This window comes from Eleutherodactylus coqui, chromosome 6, assembly GCF_035609145.1.
Source record: "Eleutherodactylus coqui strain aEleCoq1 chromosome 6, aEleCoq1.hap1, whole genome shotgun sequence".
Classification (NCBI taxonomy): Eukaryota; Metazoa; Chordata; class Amphibia; order Anura; family Eleutherodactylidae; genus Eleutherodactylus; species Eleutherodactylus coqui.
In genome coordinates this window covers 181558954-181581855 of record NC_089842.1, presented here as the reverse complement: position 1 = coordinate 181581855, position 22902 = coordinate 181558954, and the positions used below count along the sequence as shown (strand labels likewise).

At 46.1% G+C, this 22902-nt stretch overlaps 1 protein-coding gene across 8 annotated transcripts in view; it reads left to right on the top strand.

Annotated features, from left to right (window-relative positions):
• Positions 1 to 22902, top strand: part of SIPA1L1 (signal induced proliferation associated 1 like 1) — a 255828-nt gene that overhangs the window by 3111 nt on the left and 229815 nt on the right. For 3 of the 8 annotated variants that reach the window (XM_066608383.1, XM_066608386.1, XM_066608378.1), the window contains exon 1: positions 16464 to 16630. The exons of 2 other annotated variants lie outside the window; for them this stretch is intronic. The gene's annotated coding sequence lies outside the window, so the exon portion shown is untranslated. Of the gene's footprint in view, positions 1 to 16131; positions 16158 to 16462; positions 16631 to 22902 lie in introns of those variants that run through there. 3 more of the 8 variants (XM_066608381.1, XM_066608384.1, XM_066608385.1) reach the window with 3 other exon arrangements.

Genomic DNA, 22902 nt, shown 5'->3' with positions numbered 1-22902 from the left:
TCCTTTCAGCATGGTGGTGGTGGTACCTCTTCAATAAATGTGGCTCAGTAGTTACTGCTGTTGCTTTGAAATGCTGGGGTTCTAGGCTCAAATCTCATCAAGACCAATATCAGTTTTGAAGAACTCCACACAGCTATCACCCTTGGTTTGATTTGTACCTACAACTCCAGCAGTGCTAATGACTGAGCCACAATGCTTGCTCTCCCATATCTCTTCTCTGAAGTAGAAGGAGAACAAAAACACAGAGAACATACAAAGTCCATGCAGATTTTGTCTTTGGTTAAACTTGAACCTGGGACCCCAGCATAGCAAGGCAAAAGTGGTAATAACTAAGCCACGATTATTTTTCCTTATTTTTATCTTCTAGGGGAGAAGGGGGAGAAGAAAGTGAAGGGGTAGAAGGTAAAAAAAGGAGAATATGTTTTCTCCTTCTTCTCCTCCTCTGGAGAAGGAACAAACAGCAGGAGGAAAAAGGAAGATGTTTGATGCTCAGTGACTACCTTGTAACAATGAGCTTCTAGGTTCATATCTGACTATTACCAACATCTGCATGGAGGTTGTATGTTCTCATTGTGTTTATTCCTTTCTTGATCCCAAGCATAATACAGTCCCTAGAAGTTCTGATGGGTTTGTAGGTTCTAATCTGACCAAGGGTGATGGCAGTATGGAGTTTTTTATGTTCTCTTTGTGTTTATTCTTCCTGCTCTTCTATTTCTATGGCAATAAAGGAACACATGTGGTTACTCAGTGGTTAGTACTGCTGCCTTGCAGTACTGGAGTTGTCAGTTTAAATCTGACCAAGGTCAATGGCTGTGTGGAGTGCAATGCAATAAAAAAGGATCCATCCATTTCCAAAACTGGAAACCAAAGCGCAGCAGACTGCCTTTTGATTCAGTGTAAAAAACAGAATAGAGATGGAAAATACAGAAATGGATTGAAAATGAAGACCTTCCCCTTCAATACATTTCTTTGGGCTTGGAAATGTTTTCTTTTTGCTTTACTGTTCCCACCACAGAACAGCAAAACAGAAATTAAAACGCTGGTGTGAAAAGGCCCTTAACCAGCATTGTACTAAATACTGTAATATACCCGAGAAACAGAAAGCTCAAGTACCGCAGAAGTTCCCATTAAAACTCCATATTTTTATTGGCAATCTTTAAAGCATAAGACAATGCAGCCCACCAAGGGACACAGCTACACGTTTTGAATTGAGTCCCTTCTTCACAACATGCTGTGAAGAAGGAACTCATTTGGAATTGTGTAGCTGTGTCTTATGTTTTAAAGATTGACAATAAAAATATGGAGTTTTAATGGGAACTTCTGCGGTACTTGGGCTTTCTGTTTCTCAGGTACAGTATATTTCAGGACTCAACCACTCCAGATGCCAATGGGCATGTAGTTTGGTTTGAGGCTGTAGCATACAGGTGAGCACTCAATTTTTAGACTTTGGTCATAGACTATGATATAGTTCATACACATGGGGAGGGGACTTATTAAGACCGGTGTTTCAAACGCTGATCTTAATATGATTCTCACAGGCATTAAATGCACCTACTGTATGAAAAGGCACATCGTGAGCTATCCGTGCTCCTAAAAAGAAATCTACGTCAGCTAGGAGCTGGTGTAGATTTCTTGTGTAAATTATGCCAGCTTGTGGCACAAATTATAAACCTATCAAGGCAAGAAGACCATGCCCCCCTTTTTTAAAATTTGCATGAGTGGTGTAGTTTTTAAAAAGTTGCAATTCTTTTGTGCTAGCTCTGCAGGGATAAATTTCTTGTCACGTCTGTTCAGTCCTGTTGAGGAAACCAACGAACAGATTCTGGAACAGGGAACAGTGACAGACTGAATGACATGTAGAACATAAGGGATTACAAGATTACTAGACGTGTGAGGCAGCGTAACTGATGATGGTAAAAATGGATGTAAGGCCTAAGGTCTTTTCCTGATTTGTGCTGACTGGACCTGCTAATAGAGTGAAACACCTGCCCCAAAAAGAGTGGCCCCACTTCTGGAACTTCAATAGATTCCCTATATGTCCATAGCTGTAAAATAAAGGAAAGGGAATATGTGAGGATAGATCAGGACAGATAAGACAAATGACAAGATGAGGTCAGAGTTCGAGATCAACAATAGTCTGAACAGCCGCAGTCCAAAATCCCTAAAAGGATAGTACAAAACAAAAATTTAGGCGCTCCAAGGCAAAAACCTCTAACCATTAGGCAATACCTGTATACAAATGTATTACCGGCTTCCTATGCAAAGAAGAACTGGAATAATTGCCCTAAGGAAGACACTGATAGGCTGACTGAGATGATAAACAGCTCAGCCAGCCCATCAGTGGTATAACAGAATGGACACGCTTCCCCCTTCAGCGTCCAGTGCCAAATGCCACTGCCCATGCACCGGTGAGCGTATTATGTGATCTGGTGAAGACGCCATGATGTCACACCAGACTTGAGCATGCGCCCGAACATCTCTTCAGCGCCACTGTGACATCGCCGCTCATACTTTTTATGTTGGTCTTAGGTTTGTGCAATAATTGCATTTACCAGTATTCCATGTGTGGTGACATGTCTATCCTATCCAAGGGTCAGGACATTGTTTGTGCATATTTTTGTGCTTCCTAAATGTTTTAATCAGATTCTTTTTTGGGTCATTTTGTGTTCGACTTTAACCCTTTTCAATCCACTGTCTGACGTCTTCCAACATTCTGATTGAAGCCCGTACAGCTCCGATCTCGGAAGACGTCCGGCAGCGTATTCTTACTGTATATTACTGGATGCTCTGTTGTCGGGGGCATGTCACATACTGCAGTACTGGCTCTAGCCAGCAGATGGCGCCATTGTAAAATAGCAGAAAGAAAAAGCCCCATAGGAAACTCTGAATCTAAAATTGGATTGCAAAGGGTTAATAAAGTTTTCTTGCTAAATAGAGACGAAGCCATTTATGCACGTTATCTTGGCTTTTGGTCTGGGTCTGAAGTATTCACAATATGTTACATGCTGGCGTGCACTCATTAGCATAAACTAGTGGTGCCTGTCTATTTTGTTGTGTTTGCAATCAGATCTCTGCCCCTCTTTGACAGTGACAGAATCAGTCTGCTGGTACTTTTTCCATATTTGTGCTTAGACTTTAGTAATGATTTTTCTTTGGAGGTCGGAATATTAGTTAAGCTTATATTGGCTAAATGTCTGTTAAATCATTGGATTAATTAAAAAAGTCGCTAACGATGGAGGTATATAAATAAGACTTGTTGGGATTTCTGACACGAATTAGATGTGCATTTCAGAAAACATTAGTGCCAGTTTTAAATGCACCACAGCACAATGCTATTTAGCAAAGCAAAGCACTCCATTAAAACGATTACCGCCTCAGTTTTCATTACATGTTTTTTTTTTCTTGAGGTTACAAGGATTAGAAATGAGAAAGCTGTGCTCATATAAACACACCCCAAAAGGCTGCATGAAAGCACCAAAATATTAAGCTTTCCTTTGCACTGTATTTTTAGAAAAACACGTCTTGCAAATCGATCTGCCAGTTATTTCAAATCAACCCGTGAGCAATAAAATGTTTAATGAGCCTGAGCTGCAAATTACATGCAGAGAAAGAAAGAAACTTTCCATTTTCTGCTGTATACAGAGCCTTTCAGCAATTCGTAAAGAAGTTGAGGACAATTTGCAATGCTAAGGAGGATATTTTTTCTCTAAGTGGGAAGTATGCCCAGAATTGCAGGATGACTGGTAGGCCTGTATGTGGTGGATAGCTCAGAAAAATGGCCATAAAATGAGCAGGAACAGATGATTGTATGATATACATATCATAGGATTTAAAATGTCAACAGCATATTTGAATTTCTTAAACTTCAAGTATGCATTTGATCTTCTTCTAAAGTGATTATTAACGCTGTCACATTCATATGGGGGCCATTACAAGACCAGTTTTTGCAGTCACACATAAGGAGATAATATTGTACCGATACTGATATTTGGTGACATGATGGAACAAGTAGGTCATGTAGGCCCAGTCACTGGGCGGGGTTAGCTGTATCTCACCTCATGGCTTTGCGTCAGGGGCAGCAGTGTGCTGAAGACTACTGCTCTACATTTAGACAGTATGCCGGTGAAACCTCCTGGAATGATGGCGCCCTCAAAGATATGTTTTTGTTTGGCCCTTTTTGATGCTGTCAAGGATCTAATTATTTCCCATCCCTCTCCCATAACACTTAATGAGGCAATGGTATTGGCAGTAAAGGCTGACAGGAGACTGAGATCTAGAGAAAAGGAACGTCAGTCCTGTAAAACTAGGGAGTCCTGTACATCCGTTTCCATTTCCCCCATGCCAGCTCCAGGGGCCGTGCCTATGGAAGTGGACCAGCTAAGTCCCGGGGAACGGCGACGGTTCCGGATGACTCACCATCTTTGCCTCTACTGTGGGGAAGACGGACATCGAGTAGCAACCAGTCCACAGAAGCAACGGCAACATCAGTCTGAAGTGGCGGAAGAATTACCGATCCTAGACGATTCTCTGAAGGGTCACCTAGGGTCACAGGTACTCCCTAGGTTGTTGGTGCCTTGTCAGATTGGCTTCCGGAATTTTATTCGGTCGGGTCAAGCCTATATTGATTCGGGTGCTGCAGTCAATCTGATTAATTTAAATTTTGTCAGACCTCTAATAACCGAATTTTCCATGCTGAAGCCCCCCATGCGCTTCATTGGTATTGATTCAACCCCTCTCTCCGCAGGTGTTGTTAAATGGAGGACTCCCATTCTGCAGTTCACTGTGGGTGTTCTCCATTCTGAGAGTCTGTCTTTCCTAGTTATGGAAAAGATGTCTGTTGATGTGGTGCTTGGTATGCCCTGGTTGGCACTGCACAATCCCCAATTTGATTGGTCCACCCGGGAATTGACTCATTGGGGGTCATCCTGTCATAATCACCTAACTACTATAGCCATGTGCTCCGCAAATACTGTGCTTATTCCAGAATATTTGTCGGATTTTCAGGACGTATTCTCCAAGAAACTGTCTGAGGCTTTGCCTCCCCATAGGGAGTGGGACTGTGGTGTTCATCTGATTCCCGACAGTCCCATCCCTAAGGGAGCCATTTTCAATTTGTCTGGGCGTGAGCACGAAGCCCTTAAGTCCTATATCTCGGAGTCTCTGGTCAAACGACATATCCAGCCATCCAGGTCCCCTGCCGGGGCAGGCCTCTTCTTTGTTGAGAAGAAGGACAGGACCATGAGGCCTTCTGTGGATTATCAGGCCTTGAATAAAATCACAGTGAAGAACTAGTGCTCCTTGCTGCTGATTCCTGACTTGTTGAATCAGGTGGTAGGGGCCCACTGGTTTTCCAAACTGGACTTAAGGGAGGCTTACAACTTAATTCGCATTCGAGAGGGAGATGAATGGAAGACGGCGTTTAATACCCCGTTAGGGCATTTTGAATGTCTGGTCATGCCCTTCGGACTCTGTAACGCCCCCGCTGTGTTTCAGGGTTTTATGAACGCGGTTTTTCACGACTTCCTGGGGGTATTTCTGGTCATATATCTTGATGACATTCTGGTGTATTCTCCTGACTGGGATTCACATGTTCAGCACCTGAGGTTGGTTCTGACCCGTTTGCGCGAGTATCAACTTTTTGTCAAGTTGGAGAAATGTACATTTGGTTTTAAACAAGTATCTTTCCTTGGTTATGTGAGTTCACCCACGGAGATTCAGATGGAGTTTGACAAAGTAGCAGCAATCTCCCAATGGGTCAGACCAGACAACCTTAAGGCTCTCCAGCGGTTCTTGGGTTTTGCAAATTTTTATCGCAAATTCATTAAGAATTACTCGGTTATTGCTGAACCCTTGACCGATCTGACTAAGAAGGGGGCTGACTTAGTGAAATGGTCGCCTGCAGCCCTAGAGGCCTTTAGTCACCTAAAAAGGGCATTTACGACTGGCCCGGTGTTAATACAGCCGGACGTGCGACTACCCTTTTTCATTAAGGTAGATGCATCTGAGGTGGGGACAGGGGCAGTATTGTCGCAGGAAGTCAGTGGGAGATCTGGTTATAGCCCATGTGCGTTCTTTTCGCGGAAGTTTAGTTTAGCAGAACGCAACAACAACGTGGGCAACCGTGAGTTACTGGCAATCAAATCGGCTTTAGAAGAGTGGCGACACCATCTTGAGGGTGCTAGACACCCTATTACCGTGTATACAGATCACAAGAACCTGGTATATCTCGCCAATGCCAAAAGACTCACAGCTCGTCAAGCCAGGTGGGCGTTGTTCTTCGCCAGGTTTAATTTCATTGTGACATATATCCCAGGAGAGAAGAACGTGAAAGCGGACGCCCTGTCACAGAATTTCAGGGGGGCCGGAAAGTGAGACTATGATCCCCGAGAATATCTTGGCACCTGGCGTGGTGGTGGCAGCTGTAGAATCTAACTTCGTCCCTCAACTACAGAATGCTCAGCAGGATGCTCCTTTGGGGGTGCCGGAGGGCTGATGGTTTGTGCCAGAGACCTTACGTCTTAGAGTCATGGATGAATCTCACTCATCGGTTCTCGCAGGTCATCCAGGGTTTCAGGGAACCCTGGATCTCTGTTCTAGACACTTTTGGTGGCCAGGCATGTCTCAGGAGACCCGCGACTTTGTTAAGGGATGCTCTGTCTGTGCACGCAATAAGAGTCAGCGGCGTCCTCCGGAGGGGCCTCTGAGGCCGTTACCGGTACCTTCTAGCACGTGGTCGCAGTTATCGGTAGGTTTTATCACGGATCTACCAGAATCCCAGAAGTGCACCACTATCTTAGTGGTTGTCGAATGGTTCTCAAAGATGGCACATTTTGTGGCGTTAAAGAAGCTACCTTCGGCAAAAGAGTTTGCCAAGATTTTTGTAAAAGAAATAATTCGCCTACATGGGGTTCCCCAAAACATTGTATCTGATCGCGGGGTTCAGTTTGTGTCGCAGTTTTGGCATGCCTTCTGCAAAAACCTGGGAACGTCGCTTTCCTTCTCCTCAGCATTCTACCCGCAAACTAATGGTCAGACTGAGTGGAAGAACCAAGATTTAGTGCAATATTTACGGTTGTTTGCTGGCGAAAAGGCTCATCAGTGGGCAGAGTTCCTGCCGTTGGCAGAGTTTGCACTAAACAACCGCACTTGTTTTTCCACTGGGGTATCTCCATTCTTTTGTGTATACGGTCAACATCCTCGCTTCCTTACAGCGATCCCTACTCCATCTGTCTGTCCTGCAGCTGATTGCCGCCACAGATACACTGCAGGGAGTATGGAAAGAGGTACAGAAAAACTTGGAAGCAACGGGGGCTCGTATGCAGTTGTGTAGTGGGAAGAGTCTGTCTGTATCCGAACCTTACAGGGTGGGACAGAAGGTATACCTGTCTTCTAAAAATATCAAATTAAGGGTCCCATCTTTGAAGCTGGCGCCGCGTTATGTGGGTCCCTTTGTCATCACACGTGTGGTGAACCCGCTCGCCTACGAACTGGGTTTGCCAGCTACATGGAGGGTTCACAGGGTGTTCCATAAGTCTTTTTGTCCTGGTATGAGTCTTCTGACACTTGATAAAATGTTTGGCCACCTGCAGCTCCTCTTGGCTGTATCAGCGGATTTCCCTGTGGCTTTGACAAGTACAGGGGTTATCGACATTAACATTTGCCATGGCACACTTTATATTTGTCCTCCAAAACTTTAGAGGTTGTGATATATTTAAATCTCTGCATGTCTATACATTTGGGATAAGCAACTAAGCTTCTTATGTGGTAGGGAAGATTAATGATTTCCTCTATAATCCATGACTTAAATACATGTCCATATCTTATTTTAGATGCACTGATTATTTAGTTGATGCAACTAATTAATAAACTGACTATAGTATCTATGTTTCTGGCTGTACCTTGATATGTTTAAAGGGCCACTCGTGATTTTTTTCCATTCACTATGTAGCCAACCCCCCAGTATATACAAATGAGCTAGTGTGACCTTATTTTTTAGACTTAATGACTTTTATTAAACGTATAATAGCAAATATAATAGATGTCAAATATCACACCGATTACGTAATGTCCATAGAGATAGAGGCTATCAAGTCTATGGTTTCTGAAGTATACTCCTCTCTTACAGAGTGTTGGGAAGTCAGTCTGTAAAACACTGGGACAAACAAACACCATACATGCCATACAACATTTTTTACCAGATTATCAAGTTTATTTAAGCGAAATCATCACTACAATCTAATCATTAACCATTGAACTCAGAGGTAACAAACCAGGGGTACTCGGCCATTTTCTCCATATCTTCTCGTATTTATGGCCAGTATTGCATTTAAGGTACCCTTTCCCAGGGTAGAAGACGGTTGACTTTAGTTTGAAGTTCTCCAATTGCAGGGGGCATTTCATCCAGCCAGTGTTGGGCTATCAGTGTTCAGATAGCAATATAAAGTAGCCTTGCTGTTGCTATCTGCTCCTGTTCCCCCACACTGTGAGTGTGATAAGTCATAGTCCCTTTGTAGTTGATCGAGAGATTTTATGCCTGTCTTCTTCAGTATCTGAGAAACCCGCTTAAAACCTTTATACTTCCAGCCCTGAAATTCTCTTAGTTTATTGAGCTCTGGTAGCCAAACAGTATCCCATATAGGGGCGTCTTGTGTACATCCCATGATCCCCTCAATGTCTCTAGATTTCCTCCAAATTGTATGTATAAGAGAGAGTGTGGAGAAGAAACTAACGTTAAAGGGGTTGTCTCGAGGAAGCAGTGAAATTCTGTTTTTGCCCAGTCCCCCTAATTAAGCATACATTACTAAGCCCCCCTGTAAATGACTTTTCTAGCTGGTTTGTACTTACAGTTCCAGCGTTTCAGCAACTTATAAAAAGTTTCCCCAAGATGGCCGCCGGCTCTTTTCCCGTCGCTTGCTGTAGCCCGACGCGCGCGCTCCCGAGACGCTACCAGCTGTGTCTCCCTGAACACCAGACGCCCCGCAGCCGCCGACCGGACCCCGGGATTGAACGTGGCCGACCAGTCACCCACCGCCAGGCAGCAGGTAACCGGCGCTAGCCCCCGGCTCCCCCGCGCAGGCCCCGGCTCCCCAGCGGTAGGCTCCGGGGCCCAGCGGTAGGCTCCGGGGCCCAGCGGTAGGCCCCGGCTCTCCAGCGGTAGGCCCCCGGGGCCCAGCGATAGGCTCCGGGGCCACAGCGGTAGGCTCCGGGGCCACAGCGGCAGTCAGTCACGCGTCACCCCCGTCAGTCCGTCACCCATCACTTACCTGGGCGGCTGGGCTGGGCTGGGCTGGGCGGCTGGGCTGGGCTGGGCGGCTTCTCGGCTGGGCTTCTCGGCTGGGCGGCTCCAGTTTCTGCACCTTCCTCTAACAGAGGATGGTAGCAGAATGGCCGCTCCAGCGCGCTCCCGAGAAGATACAGCTCGTCTGCGCATGCGCAGAAGAGCTGTAGCGGCGAGCACACTGAAGCGGCTCGTGCTCAGAGCAGAAGACCGGACTGCGCAAGTGCATCTAAAAAAGCAAGCTGCCAGCGAATTTAGACGGAACCATGGAGACGGGGACACCAGCAACGGAGCAGGTAAGTGAATAACTTCTGTATGGCTCCTATTTAATGCACGATGTATATTACAAAGTGCATTAATATGGTCATAGAGAAGTGTATAACCCCACTTGATTTCGCGAGACAACCCCTTTAAGCTTAAAGCTATATATCTCCAGAGCTTTAAATAAGTGCATACCATCAAAATATTTTTTAAGGACCTTGTAGTTCTCCCGATTCTCACCCCCAGATATGTTGAATTTGAGCAGTTAGAAAATATGTCATGGGGGTTAGGTGGAGCCAGTGTTACCTTGTTTAGTTCTTTCTTTCTATCTAGCCTCTTTCTCCTCAGATGGTCATGGGATCTTCATTCTGATCAGCTCAGATCTACTTGGGTTTATATTGTCTGAAACTTGCCAATTTCGCAGTCTTTATTATGCTGTTACATGGATCCTACCACAGAAACTGCCTAGGGCACACAAGCGCTCCTATCACAGTAACTAATGATGATCACACAGCTTCTGTCACACAGTTATAATAGCGTAGATCACAGCTCATCCTCCTCACTCTATACTTAAAGGGATATTCCAGAGAGAATACTATTGATGACCTAACCTTAGGATAGGTCATCATCATCAATTGTTGGTTGACTGGAGTCCGATGAAATCAGCGAGAGCTGCGTCTACATTTACAAGCACAGGCCACCACACAAAGGTCAATGCAGAGACTTCCACTGCTTCAGCTCCGACCTCTGTGTATTTGCACCACTGACAGAATGCACCTGCTCAGCTGATCGGTCGGAGTCCAGAGCAATGGATCCCAGCCAATCAACTATTGATGACCTATCCATCAATGGTATTCTGCCTGGCAAGCCCCTTTAGGGCCCTTTTACACTGCACAATTATGAATATAGAAGGTAATGATAATTAAAATGTCCACCCAGCAGGCAGAAATAGTATAGCCTCTACCTAATGCTGTGCTGATCTTTCATGGGATTAATTTGAAAGTGAAAGATTTCACTGTTAAGATGGTGCCTGGTAAGTATCAGAAGGTGGATGCACTGCATAGAAGTGACTGAAATACATAGAGGAGACCTCCAGAATGTGCCAGACAATCAGGTGGTGGAGCAGGGATGGAAGTATCTGTTTTGATTGGAGTAGTCCTTTAAAATAGTTTTTTTGTTTCCAACATTCATTAGCATAGGTCAAGGCTCACATTTTGATGTTAACCCTTTCCAATCAATTTTTTTTTCTTCCATTCTCCCCAGCTCCAATTTATTTGACAGAGATCAGGAGGGTGCGGGCGGTCACATGATACTTCCGCATTCTCTCTTCACCCTCCTGATTTCAGCTGTGACTGATAGCCAAGATCAGGAGGGTGCCGATGGTCCCATGATCGCCGGGCGGAATGCGGAAGTAACACTTTCGCATTCTCTCTTCATCCTCCTGATGCACCTCTGTTCATTACCGGCATCCTCGGATGCCATCAGCTCATAAACCTCTGTTCATACCTGGAGGGGTATGTTCATCCTCCTGATGCGTCGAGGCCTGATTTCAGCTGTGAGTGACAGCTGAGGTCAGTAGGCTCCCGGCGGTCACATGATCGCTTGGACGGAATGCGGAAGTGTTACTTCTGCATTCTGTCTGCATTACATAGCGCTAATTGAGCGAATAACTCAATGGATCGGGTAGGTAATGGAACACTAGTAAATTTCTTAACTCACTTTATGATAATGCATGAGCCCTATTCTCATTTCATTCCAAAAGCTGTGGCTTTTTTCTTTGACATAGGAAACATTTAGGTTTTAAAAAAGTGTTGTTTCTGGTACTTATGTGACAACCCCCAGCTAAACAGGTACCGTGGAGTGTGAATGAGACATGTTAGATCATTGCGTGACCTGATCCACAATTTTTTTTAATCTTAAAGGGAACCTTTCAAGTCCGATAAGTGCCATAAACTATGTTATAGTGCTTATAGGACATGGGATGTGGAGTCCAGGGGTGTAATTCCTATAGTTTCCTAGCTCCACGTTTCCTTGCTGTCACCCATGGAAGTTGGTGCGTGGTCTATGACTGCAACTGTTTTCTTCAATCAGTGCACGTGTACATAAATGGTTCTCTATGGGAGTGCTGTACCAACTGAAGAAAAGACTGAGCACTGACTTCCAGGAGTGACAGGGATGAAACTGGGAGCGGGATAAGTACAAGAAATACACCCCCTGTCCTATAAACACCATAACTTATCTTATGGTGCTTAGAGGATGTGACAGGTTCCCTTTAACTATAAGGGTCATTTAAGATGTACAAAAGGGTTGCTGTATAAGGCAGATTCCGCCACTGAGATATTTTGTCCTTCTGTACTTCTAATGGGAGGTGATTTGATTAAATGAAGCATTTGAGATGTGCTCTGAGCAATGCAATAAAAAAAAGCATTAAGCACGCAAAAGTGCACATGCAACAAAGACAGCAGGATGTCCTTCACTCTCATTGTTTGAGGCAAATATTACAAAAGAAGTAGAGCTGTTTTTTTTTTTACAATTTTTCTAATTGTTATTTTTTCAGAAGTTAAGCAGTGGATACAGTGAACTACAGCAGATATATACAGTGTTGTTACAGAACAATACAGAACAAGGTCATAAAACAATGCTAGGACCTTCAACAGACACGTAGAGTGGAAGACATCTGAGACCAGGGGAGGAAGGGCACCAAGAAAACAATTATTGGTGAATACAAATGAAATAGCCAAAAGGTGCTTTTAGTCGGAACAAGTATCATTCAAAAAATTGTGCAAACGAGCGAAAATGAACGATAATCGTTCTGTCTAATCACGAGCCAATGACTGAACGATGAATGAGAATTGTTCCTCTTCCTTTTCATGCATTTTGTACATACATAAAAATCATCGTTGGCTCGTTCACTTAAAACAGCATTCGTTCAGTCGTTCTCATTTGCCTATACAGCAAATGTAAAAGACTGAACGATTCTGAAGGATTCTCGTTTGAACGCGCCAATGATGCATCTGCCCGTCTAAACAGGCTGCATGAGTGCAAACGCGCTAGAGGTGACGTCGCTTGCTTGTTGGTCCAAACGAGAATCCGCTTGTCTTAAAGGATCCTAAGAGCCTGTTCACATATTGTCAACTTGACACATATTTTGGCACAGATTCTGTAACGACGTCCGCGTCACATCCAATGCATGGCGCAGAATGCATGTGAATATCCGTTGTGTGAACACAGACAAAGTAGTATGCGTTTTATTTTTGTGCAGCGGATTACTTCTATGAAGAGCCTCAGTGAGTGGGGTTACTACTTGTGCGCAATTGCAGCAAAGATTTGACTGTCAGCCTTGGATTTCTGCAATGGCAAGTCCTACTTGGGTGAATATAGCCTAACTGTAATAAACTAGTAAAAATATGAAGTTGTGAATGAGATTGAACAAATACATCTTGGAATCTTCTGTACCTTCTGCATAATATGCTTGTAAAGCTTGGTTCTGGTGCTATATCTATGTACTGAGCTTGGTTCTGATGCTGTGTTTATGTTACATGCTTTGTTCTGGGGCTGTATTTATGTTATGGCTCAATTTTGGTGGTGTATTAATCATAGAATGGTAAAGTTGGAAGGGACCTCCAGGGTCATCTGGTCCAACCCCCTGCACAATGCAGGATTCATTAAATCATCCCAGACAGATATTTGTCCAGCCTTTGTTTGAGCACTTCCATTGAAGGAGAACTCACCACCTCCTGTGGTAACCTGTTCCACTCATTGATCACCCTCCCTGTCAGAAAGTTTTTTCTAATATCTAATCTGTGTCTCCTCCCTTTCAGTTTCATCCCATTGCTTCTAGGCTTTCCTTGTACAAATGAGAATAGGGCTGATCCCTCTGCAGTATGACAACCCTTCAGATATTTGTAGACAGCTATTAAGTCTCCTCTCAGCCTTCTTTTTTGCCAGGTAAACATTCCCGGATCCTTCAACCGTTCCTCATAAGACATGATTTGCAGACCGCTCACCATCTTGGTAACTCTTCTCTGAACTTGCTCCAGTTTATCTATGTCTTTTTGAAAGTGGGGTGCCCAGAACTAGACATAGTATTCCAGATGAGGTCTGACTAAGGAAGAGAGGGGGATAATTACCTCACGGGATCTAGATTCTAGATTCTATGCGTCTCTTAATCTGAGAATTGTGTTTGCCTTTTTGGCTGCTGCATCACATTGTTGACTCATATTCAGTCTATGATCTATTAGTATACCCAAGTCTTTTTCACATGTGCTGCTGCTTAGCCCAATTCCTCCCATTCTGTATGTGCTTTTTTCATTTTTCTTGCTCAGATGTAGGACTTTACATTTCTCCTTGTTAAATACCATTCTGTCGCCGCTCACTGTTCAAGCTTTTCAAGATCTTTTTGAATACTCACTCTCTCTTCCCTAGTGTTGGCTATTCCTCCTAGCCTTGCATCATCGGCAAATTAATATTATGACCTTGCATCCAGGGCTGTATTTTTAGCATGAGCTTGGTCCCGGGCTGTAGTTATGGCATGAGCTTGGTTCTTGTACTGCATTTATGTAATGAGCTTCGTTCCAGGGTTGTATTAATTGTATGAACTTGGTTCTGGTGCTGTATTGTTATGAGCTGGGTTCTAGAACTGTACTTTTGTTCTGAGTTTGGTTCTGGTACTGTATTAAAGGCAAGAGCTTAATTCTTGTCATACATTTATGTTATGAGCTTGGATCCAGGGCTATATCTGTGTACTGAGCTTGGTTCTGATGCTATGTTTATGTTTTGAGCCTAGTTCTGGTGTAGTATTAGGTCTCGGTCACACAACCGTTTTTTGGTCCGATCTGCAGACGCGCTTGCGATCTGCAGATCTATAGACCAAATGCATCCCAATGGGATCGGTCACATGTCCGCTTTTTATGCGCCTATCTGCGTTCTGCGCATCGCTGTGTTCTATATATGCGCTCAATGGGGCCGGTGGCAGCAGCGCCGACCCCATTGAGAACATATACTAAAGATGGTTCTCCTCTGCCACAGCTGTAACAGCTGTGGCAGAGAAGAGCGATGTTCGCCCATTGAATTCAATGGAGCCGGTAATACAGCTGGCTCCATTGAAAGCAATGGGCTGCCGGCGAGCGCGGGATGAATTTTCGGGAAGGGCTTAAAAATATAAGCCCTTCCCTGAAAATCATCCTAAAATGTGTAAAAATAAAAAAAAATGTATACTCACCTTTTCCCTGCAGCCGGAGTTCAGCCGCGTCTGGCCAGCAGTTCTCCTGAGCTGCTCTGTGTAGTATTCAGCAGGCGGGGATTTAAAATCCCTGCCTGCTGAATGGGCTGCCTCTGATTGGTCACAGCCCTCACCAATCAGAGGTAGCTCTCACTCACCCATTCATGAATTCATGAATGGGTGAGTGAGTGCTGCCTCTGATTGGCTGAGTGCAGGGACCAATCAGAGGCAGCTCTCAGCTATTGAATGACAATATCGTGGGAAAAAACGCCCGTGTGACCGAGGCCTTAATGTTATGAACTTAATTCTAGTGCTGTATTTTTGTACTGAGCTTGGTTCTAGTACCGTATTTACATTATGAGCTTGGTTCTGGTGCTGTATTTATGTTAGGAGCTTGGTTCTAGTACTGTATTTATATTATGAGCTTGGTTCTGGGGCTGAATTTATGTTATAAGCTTGGTTCCGGAGCTGTATTTATAGCATGAGCTTGGTTCCAGGGCTGTAGTTATAGCTGAGCTTGGTTCTTGTGCTTTGTCTATGTTATAAGCTTGTTTCCAGGGCTGTATCTATGTACAAAAACTTAGTTCTAATGCTGTGCTTATGGTACGCACTTTGTTCTGGTGCTGTATTTATGTTGGGAGCTCGGTTCCGGGGCTGTATTTATAGCATGAGCTTGGTTCTTGTGCTTTGTCTATGTTATAAGCTTGGTTCCAGGGCTGTATCTATGTACTAAACTAAGTTCTGATATTGTGTTTATGTTACAAACTTTATTCTAGTAGTGTATTTACGTTATGAGCTTGGTTCTGGTGCTGTATTTATGTTAGGAGTTTGGTTCCGGGGCTGTATTTATAGCATCAGCTTGGTTCCTGTGCTTTGTCTATGTTATCAGCTTGGTTCCAGGACTGTATTAGTGTTATGTACTTGGTTCTAGGGCTGTATTTATGTACTCAGCTTGGTTCTGGTACAATATTCATTTACTGTTCTGGTTTGGGTATGCTGTCATCATGCAGCTTTCTGCACAAGCAGACTGCTTATCAGTGCCATGTCTAGAATGTCTTTCTTATGTCCCGGGGGAGGTGGCACCAGAATAAATTCCGCAGGGGTGCCATCGCACGTGAGGTCGGCACTGTTCACATTCACCATGCAGTGCTGCTGGTAGGACGATAGGGGGCAGACTCCTCCAGCCTGCCGGTACAGTCACTGCAGAGCATTGCTAGCTATATGGATGGAGAGGCATGCCGCCCCCTCCCGGACAGACAGAGAATGACACAACATTTACTTCTCATCAGCTCTACAACAACTTGTCTCTTAGTGAATGTTATCCCTCTCCTGCCTGTGCACGCCATAATAAAGGACCGAGGCGACCCTGCAGCCCCCGCACACTGCTCGAGTATCACGGTCAGTATATAGCGTATACAGGACAGGTGTAACATGCCCGCAGGGAGGGAGAGGTGCCGGGACCGGTGCACGGCAGCGGGGGGACTTGCTGCACAGTCCGGTCCGGCTCCTCGGTAGTCTGTGCTGCCGAGAGTCACCGCTAGGGTCGCACCTAAACGGGCTTTCGCAGGAGAAGCAGCTCGGAGAGCAGGAGGAGTGTTTGTTGCTATGGTAACCCGCGCCGCCCTCAGTACCGCCTGTCGCCATTTTGGCCAATGGGAAGTCTCGCGAGAGCCCGCCGCAGGGCGCACAGGGCGAGCGGGCGGGGAGCAACTTTGTTCTCAACTTGTGAGCTTGGAGAGCGGAGTGTGAGAGCAGGGAGAGGCCGCTGGTACACCGGGGCTCCGGCGGGGGCAGCGGGCTGCATGGAGGAGACCGGCGGGATTATCGTGTGCACGGAGCGCAGCCTGCGGGAGGAGGAGACCAGACCCGAGGTAAAATCATGTACACCGGGCACACAATAGCGGTGGCACCGGCTGGGGCAGGGGAGTTGGCATTACCCAGCATGGGGCAGTGGCACTGTGCCCGCCGCAGGGATGGGGGCAATGGTACTGTGCCCGTTGGTGGGATGGGGCAATGGTAATGTGCCTGCCGGTGGGATGGGGCAATGGTACTGTGGATGGAGCAACAGTAGTGTGCCCGCTGGTGGGATGGAGTAATCATACTGGGGATGGGGCAATGGTAGTGTGCCTGCCGGTGGGATGGGGGCAATGGTACTGAGGATGGGGCAATGCTACTGTGCCCGCTGGTGGGATGGGGTAGTGGTACTTTGCCCGCTGGCGGGATGGGATAATCATACTGTGGATGGGGCAATGGCACTGTGCCCATCGGTGGGATGGGGCAATGGCACTGTGCCCATTGGCAATGAGAGCCCTGTGCCCTCCCTCTCTATCAGCTTTCTCGTGCAACACCAATCATACCCATTTCTGCAATTGTATAGCAGTCACTGTCCACACGTCAACCCTCAATGCCCAGTGTATGCCACCACCTTATAGTAGCCTAAGGTATGCAGCATGCCAACATCTGCCCATACTGTGCCCCCCATACATAGCCCTCACCTTGCCATCTGCAGCTCATTAGTCATGACAGTGTACCACCTGTGCCCAGATAGTGTGGCATGCTATACATCACAGCACCTCCTCTCAGTACCAATAACCCTGTCCCCCACACCGTCCTGGTGTAAGATGGCACCTGTACATGACCCTTGGCATTACTATCCGTTCCCTTTCCATGGCACCCAGCGACCTCATTAACCATGACACCCAACCTTCCCCCTGCTGCTGTAGACACTGTGCCCGGCGGGCGCTGTGTCTTCTGCTTCGGTGCAGTGTGGCATGCAGCCGGCAGTGTAATCTCCTGCACAGCTGGCCGCTGTCACACTGCGGTGATTTATTGCCTTCTGCTGGCCACCAGCGATCTGTCAGCGCTCTCCTCTGCTGCAGACATCTCTCCTGGTGCTGAGACCGAACCGTCCGGAGAATACGAGACGCTCTGCGGCACAGCTCATCGCTACCTGAGGACGGTTCTGTAGGAAGGGGGGGGGGGTGTGTGTGTGTTGCATTTCCTTGCAGATTTTGGCCAAACTCCGCAGTGTACCCCGTGCGATAACTGACATGCTGCCCACCGAAAATCCGCTGCGCAGATCAATCTGAATGAGCCCTAAAGGTAGCGCCGATACTTCGTACTCGCTCAAGGGAGGTGATGGCTGAAAATATACAACCCCTTTATAGGATTGTGCGCAATTCTAGATGCAAACGTCCCATCCTATATGTAGTATTCTCCCCATGGAATGAATAAATGGCCGTCCACCCATGTTCGCACATCTTCACTGGACGCGGTGGCATAGAACTGGAACGTGGCGCTCTGTGTGCCACCAATACCATATTGTAGCCCAATACAATAGGGACTCCATGTGTCGCCTCCATTGTGTATTCGCCATTGCGATTCCCCAGGAAATCAGTCGCCAAATCACGCCTACACAGTGCGGCGAGCGCTACGGTTTTTGTAGCAGATCTGCTGTGGTTTTTAAGCATGGAGTCATATTCGTGCGAGATTTGTGCGTCTTGCACAATTTTCTCAGCCGCGTGAAAGCGGCCTCAAGCTGGCCATACACATCCGAATCTGTATGAGTGATCCGATCAGCAATGTCAGACTGAAAAATAAATACCGCAATACTTTGCAAAGTGGCCAATGGCCAACCCAAGTCTGATGACTGCGCCGTCTACACGTAGTTTCATCCAACCGCAGCCAAGATGTTCTAACCCAGCAGATAGAAGTCTGCTGGCAGCAATTGCATAAAATTTTGTCAAAGTATAGCTGGCAAAATCCAGATGACTTTTTATTTTGTGTATGTGGGCATCAAAAGTGCAAGTTGGGTGGCAGTGCCATTGGTTGTGCCCCGGGGGACCTCGTTAGCATTGACCTTCCTAGTGTACCCTATTGGATAAATTGCCTTGAAGAAAAGAGATGACGTTGCATGGCTGACGGTCGGGATGGGGAAAGGCAGTTGCGGGCAGGGGTCTGCGAGGTGCCAGCGCTGGAGCTCCTGTGAACACTGTGCTGTCTGTCTCAAGCTTACAGGAAAACAACCTCCCTTACTGAATGTGGAATCCACATTTATCCCCCGGCTGAAAGAGACTGTTTGTAGAGGAGCGACGGGGAAGGTTTCCTGCTCGTAGGGCTCTGATGACCCCTCACTGCACACATGGGGGTTCAGGGTGGATGTAACATACAGAAGGGGCCCGCTATCATATGACTCCTGTGCTCTGAGGAAGGGGGGTCATTCATCAGCCGTGCCCAGTACAACACCTTCTTTGTGAAGTCTGGGAAGGAATAGAATGGAAAGGTGAAAAGTTTGGTGATACAGGCGACTATCTTCTGATGATTGGGCGGCGGGGACCATTGCTTGTACCCAGGAAACGGCACACAAGGTTGGTGGGATGGGGAAAAGTAGCCGATAGTTCTTGCAATGACTGCAGTGACTTGTTCTCCCCTGGGTGATCAGACCTTCCTCCTAGTCTTTGACAGCCCCTTTAAGTTCGCATTTGTTGATGTCTTGCGACGGATCTGTTTACGGCACAGACGCCAGGTACAGCCAGTAGGGCCGATCTTCGCAGTTGTCCTCCGGGGTTTGTTGTTGAGTTCAGAGTGATGACTTTTCGGTTTAGATCGGTTGTGGAAATGTTGGTGATTTGTACGAAGCCAACAGGCCGTCATTATGGCGTACAGGAGGTTGGGCCGTTTGTGTGCCAGGTTCTTCTCAAGAAAATCAAAGATGATGTCATTTAAAGGGGTTTTCCAGACTAAGCTATCCTCAGGATAGGTCATCAATAGCACATCTGTAGACAATGGCTCCTCCATCAATCAGCTGTTTGCCAATATGCTTGCAGTAACATTTTAAGCCACAGCACAAATGTATGGCGCTGTTCTAGCTCCTGTTCACAATGGCTTCAACATTGTGAACAGCTGATACTATCGTGATGATAGGTCATCAATAGTATAAGCGTATTTAATGTCTGTGTATTTGCTGTCTTTTTGACCATCAGGTATTGTGTGCTTGTGTGTGCAATAGTATTTTTTTACTGTACCTTTTGTATGCGCAAAGAACCGCACACCAATTCTCTGCCCTTGGAATGGCCAATTAGTCTAATGAGTTCAAGTGGTGTTTTTCCCGCACAGGAAGGTGGAACATGCTGGTTTTTTGCATAACGTTAATGTGCATGTTAATGAACTCTATGGGTCCTTTTTTTTCTTCTGCCTATTGCGTGCTCAATTCCGTGTTTGGTAAACCCTTTATCCATATGGGACGCCCCTTGCATTATTTGTGAAGAGCGGTAACATTACCTGCTGTCCATTATTTCCTTTTTAGTGTCCCTTGTTACAGTGATCGCTCTTTTATGTGCAGTTTCAGCATTCCTTAATTCCAGGATGTCCTTTATATGCAGGTGAGAATGGAGTGATCTTCTTTCCATAGGTGTGAAGGTACCTTCAGGGCTAATGGGGCTTTCCTCTGTCAATTACTAGTTGCCCCAGGACATGTAATAAAAGCTTCTACCCTTTCAACCATTGTTTTCCTCCGAGGGCCTGCAGTAGTATTTCTGTGACATCCACTGAAACGCCATCATGTCCATCTGTATAGCTAATCTACAGAACCTCTTGCTGGGCTGTATATACCATTGGCAAGTCCCAGGAAGCTCCTAGAGGTTACCGTTGGCACCTAAGGCCCCTCTCTCACTAGCGTTTTGCCTCCGCTGAGCCAAAAAAAAAACTGAAAGCATCCCATTTTTTTTTTAAACCCCTTGAAATCGATAGGGGAGAAAATGAAATGTTAACTTCAATTTTAATTCCTTTTTTTTCTGCTCCAAAAATGGAACTGTGATACAAAGTCTCAGCGGAGGCAAAACACTAGTGTGAAAGGGGCCTGACATGGTGATGCCTGCTGCAGGGTCACTGGAGGCACACTGACTCTTGGATTGCTTTAAGGGTCTTTTTTTTAAAGGCTGTATTTCATCCATCTCAAGTCATTGATCCTTATTAGGCCTCCTTCTCACGGGCCACAAAGTCGCACGATTTTCTCGCGTTGCAACAATTTTACAAATCGGATGCTTTCCTATGGGTTCCTTCACACATGCGATGTTTTGTAGCATGTGGCATCCTGACAAAAAAAACCTTGTGGGTCCCGGAATATGCCCGCGGCTTGTGAGGTTTTGTAGCCCATGTTTCCCTATGGAGCCTTCCTCTCTGTTGCATCACACAAAAACGTGATTTTCGTGCAGTGCGATTCAACCTTGACAGTAGGAAATCCTACTGACAAAGCCATAACCTGAGCCATAAATGCAGGGAAAAAAACCAAAAAACACATACCTCACCTTAGAAACGATGTCCAATGCTGCTGCAGCTTTCTTTCGGTACCCGGCACAGTTTCTCTACATTTCTTCTGGCCGTAAATTGAAAAATCCCCGCCAGCCAGAAGCACAGGCTGTGATTGGCTGACGCTTAGCCAATGGCTGTGATTTGTTTCATCGAGCGCTGGCTGTGATTGGCTAAGTGTCAGCTAATCACAGCCACTGCTTCTGGGAGGCGGGGGTTTTTCAATCCCCTGCCAGAAGAGATGAAGAAGCAGTACGTGATGCCGTGTAGTCCGTGTGCAGGAGGCCTTAACCCCTTCCCGCTCCTGGACGTACCTGGTACGTCATGGTAGCGGGATACTTCCCGCAACATGACGTACCTGGTACGTCATGCCATTAAAGTGTCGCTGCGGTGACAATCGCGGCGACACAGCAGCGATCCTGGCTGATATCGTCGGCAGACAAGTGAGGCATCCGGGCTGGGGACCAATCAGAGCGGTCCCTCCCCCACGATCGCTGTGATTGGTCAGGGAAAAACTCCCTGACCAATCACAGCGCAGCAGCGGACTTCGCGCTGTTTACAGTAGGGGCTCCATGTGCAAGCACCGCAGTGTGTTTCCGGTGCTTGTACAGAGAGCACCTACTGTGTTTTTTGTGAATATAAAGTGCGATTAGAGTGTAGATTAGGCAGGGAGTGAGTGTAGTGTAGTGTAGTGGAGTGTAGTGTAGCAGAGTGGAGTTAGTGATCAGTGTAGTGGAGAGGAGTTAGTCATCAGTGTGGTGTAGTGGAGTGAGTGTTAGTGATCAGTGTGGTGTAGTGTAGTGAGTGTAGTGAGTAATTGATCAGGCAGTGTAGTGTAGTGAGTGTAGTGAGTGATTGATCAGGCAGTGTAGTGTAGCAGAGTGGAGTGAGTGATCAGAAGTGCAGTGTAGTGTAGTGAGTGAGGGATCTGTAGTGTGTGATCAGAAGTGTAGTGAGTGAGCTGTAGTGTGCGATCAGCAGTGTAGTGTAGCGCAGCGTGTAGTCAGTGTATCCCTTGGTGTAAAAAAAAAAAAAAAAAACAAAAAAAAAAACAAAAAAAGTTCCTGTTGTTCCCATTTCGTTACCTGTCCCGTCACCCGTTATTAGTTAGTGTAGCGTTTAGTTAGTCCGTCTAGTGTGTAGTGTGTCGTTAGTCCGTGTTGTGTCAGTGTATTCGTCTGTGTAAAAAAAAAACCAAAAAAACAAAAAAAGTTCCTGTTGTTCCCATTTCGTTACCTGTCCCGTCACCCGTTATTAGTTAGTGTAGCGTTTAGTTAGTCCGTCTAGTGTGTAGCGTGTCGTTAGTCCGTGTACTGTCAGTGTATTCGTCTGTGTAAAAAAAAAAACCAAAAAAACAAAAAAAGTTCCTGTTGTTCCCATTTCGTTACCTGTCCCGTCACCCGTTATTAGTTAGTGTAGCGTTTAGTTAGTCCGTCTAGTGTGTAGTGTGTCGTTAGTCCGTGTTGTGTCAGTGTATTCGTCTGTGTAAAAAAAAAAAAAAAAGAAAAAAAAAAAAACACTTACGTGAATACACCACATAAGTTTCCGCGTTCTTTCCGACCCCCGTCCCGTGGTCACCCCATCCCGCAGTGTCCCATCTAATAAAACTTTTTCCCCGTGTGCCCCATTTTATATAAATATGGCCCGCAGGAGGTACACTTCAGAGGAACTGTATGCAATCATTGCATCAGACTCGGACTCAGGTAGTGGTGATGACGACCCCACTTTTTTGGCATTCTCCGACTCCTCATCCTCATCCTCATCCTCATCCAGCGAGTCTGAGCTCCCTGCACCCCCGAGAAGGCGTCCAAGGACCGCCACTGACCCCAATGCATCA